We start from the raw sequence: 3,145 nt of genomic DNA, 5'->3' as shown, positions 1-3,145 counted from the left end.
GCTTATGGAGAGCTGAAGTTAATCGTAGTGAGCTGTGATTTTTTTTATGGCAAATTAGCTACAGTATGTGATGTTGCAGAATCCTACGTATCACAGATTAAGAAGAAAGAAAGTCATTCAAAGTAAGAAGAGAGCGGTGCGCGTGACTGTTGGGCAGGGGAAAACAGGAATCGTACGGTGCAGTGGCGTCATGAATGCAAGGGGAAGACGACATTAAAAGCTGTTAAAAGTCACATCTGCTCATTAGGACATCCTCTAAACCGAGCTGAGAATTGACTTAGGGTGAAATTAAACACGAGCCTCTGGACATCATTAAAGATCGTATTTCCTCTGCCGAGCGCACAGACTGGAAATCTTACGAGGAAAATTAAAAAGACCGGAATATTCAAAAGTGGGGGGGGGAAATACAAAAATCTCCAACAGCTATTGTCAGCGGACTCTCAAACTCACACAAGCTGCACAGAGTTTAGTCGTGCCTGCCACCCACCACCACCTCTCTCTTTCTTTCTCTCTCACAGCTGCTGCCCACCAACATCTCCAATAGTGTGGCAAAGCCGGGATGAACGCAGCTCAAACCCAGAACAACGGCACAAAGACGAGCCTCCTGTCGAGACGCGTCCTCCTCAGCTGTGCCACACTTTATGGACACCCCCTGAGAGGACAGGAGACAATACTCAGCTCTTCAGTCTCATTGTGCGCTGACCCGGCGGGGTATCTGAGGTGTGCGGGGCAGGAAGTACAAAGGCAGCGCCCCAAACATACTGTATGGACCAAAGTAGAGGGAAGAGGGTGGTGCGCGCCATAGGTAAATGAAGACATACAGCGTATTTTCTCATTGTTTTGGCCGGAATGCGACTTATATTTATACGTATATACTTATACTCCGGGGCGACTTATATGTGATATTATTTGTTATTTTCACACTTGCAACTGCATTTCATACTCCAGCGCAACTTATATATGATTTTTTCTTCTCTTCTATTATGCATTTTTTGGCTGGTGCGACTTATACTCCAGTGCAACTTATAGTCCGGTAGCTGCAAGTAGATAGCATTTAAATAACACAACATAGAGAGAAAGCAAAACTAATTAATTACAGCACACACGCTCCAACTAAAAAGTTCCATTTAGTTCAAAGTCTGTCAAATTTGTTGATTTTCTAATTAAAACCGAATGTCTCTCACTCTGTCAGTCCAGTCTTTGATTGTTGGGTCGGTTTGTGTCAACAGTTTTTTCATAATGTCCTTTTCCCTGCAGAAGAATGCTCCAAAAGTATAAATGTATTGCATCATTGTGTGTTATAAACGTGTGACTCTGAGGACTAATGCAGTGACGTATAGTAGAGACTTTGCTCTCCAGTTGAACACCTTTACAAACACAAAGTAGTCAGACACTATCAATGAATACTGCAAAAGTAATCAAAATATCCTTTTGTATGTTTATAAAAGGGTGGCTCAGTGGTTAATGCACATATGTAGAACAACTCGCCTTTCGCTATTTAGACTCCACACAAGAAAACTGTATAATTCCTTTCTATTTGTTTTGATTTTTTTGGATTATCATTTATAAGTGATGCTAGGCAATACATAACAGTGATAAATGACACAAAACTGCAAATCAAATGAAGAGAGAGTAAAAAGAATGAATGAGAAAATAAAAAGGAATTGATTACTAGGTGCATGTTGGCTGTGTTTGCTTAAAGTCATTACGGTTTATAACACTAGAGGTAAATGCAACAGCAAAAATGGCACACAAACTGATCATTTGGGTGGCTCAGAGTTTGTTTTGCCGTGACATGTTAAGTGTTTGCTGCCAGAGTTCAGCCCCCCAATCACAGAGAGAGATAACTGGAGGAAGAGAGCGCTGGATCGGGTTTCTGCGCCGCTCTGTTCCCTAATCCTGGCTTTGGCAGCGGGATAGAAGACGCACAGGTCAGGACAAACACCCGTGATCACTGCTCCGAGATTGGTAAGAGCAAGGGCTGATGGGAAAACCCGAGCGCACAAGTGGGGTATAAATACCTGCAGTAGAAAGGCCCACAAGATGCTGAGGCTGGGACTGAGGCTGGGATTGGAGCATCACAAAGACGATGGGTAGGGTTTAAACTGGAGGTCCAGACTGCGTTTAGAGCTGGATGAGTCTCGATTTAGTCTTTGTTTGCTCCTGGTTTTCAGTTTTAGTGTTAGTTTAGGCTTGGTTTGGTTCAGTTTTAGTGTTAGTTTAGGCTTGGTTTGGTTCAGTTTTAGTGTTAGTTTAGGCTTGGTTCTGGTTCAGTTTTAGTGTTAGTTTAGGCTTGGTTTGGTTCAGTTTTAGTGTTAGTTTAGGCTTGGTTCTGGTTCAGTTTTAGTGTTAGTTTAGGCTTGGTTTGGTTCAGTTTTAGTGTTAGTTTAGGCTTGGTTTGGTTCAGTTTTAGTGTTAGTTTAGGCTTGGTTCTGGTTCAGTTTTAGTGTTAGTTTAGGCTTGGTTCTGGTTCAGTTTTAGTGTTAGTTTAGGCTTGGTTTGGTTCAGTTTTAGTGTTAGTTTAGGCTTGGTTTGGTTCAGTTTTAGTGTTAGTTTAGGCTTGGTTCTGGTTCAGTTTTAGTGTTAGTTTAGGCTTGGTTTGGTTCAGTTTTAGTGTTAGTTTAGGCTTGGTTTGGTTCAGTTTTAGTGTTAGTTTAGGCTTGGTTTGGTTCAGTTTTAGTGTTAGTTTAGGCTTGGTTTGGTTCAGTTTTAGTGTTAGTTTAGGCTTGGTTTGGTTCAGTTTTAGTGTTAGTTTAGGCTTGGTTTGGTTCAGTTTTAGTGTTAGTTTAGGCTTGGTTCTGGTTCAGTTTTAGTGTTAGTTTAGGCTTGGTTTGGTTCAGTTTTAGTGTTAGTTTAGGCTTGGTTTGGTTCAGTTTTAGTGTTAGTTTAGGCTTGGTTTTGGTCTGGTTTTAGTTCTGGAATAGACAGGGTTTTTCCTTGGCTCAGCACTGGGGACCATACGTTTGCTGTGAACACATTCTGACCACAGAACAAGTCCGATGATTGATTATGGACATAAAAACTGTGCAGGAGAATGAGATTTGTTTCCTGTGACGCAACAACCTGGGACAGTCATTTCAGAGGCTCAGAGAAGACATATTGGGCATGAATCCCGATGTGATCCATGAGTCAGTCCTGGTTTGGT

Source organism: Eucyclogobius newberryi, unplaced genomic scaffold, assembly GCF_026437365.1.
Source record: "Eucyclogobius newberryi isolate DKJ021-1_F unplaced genomic scaffold, fEucNew1.0.hap1 SCAF_14, whole genome shotgun sequence".
NCBI classification, from domain to species: domain Eukaryota; kingdom Metazoa; phylum Chordata; class Actinopteri; order Gobiiformes; family Gobiidae; genus Eucyclogobius; species Eucyclogobius newberryi.
Note: the sequence above shows the minus strand (reverse complement) of the source record.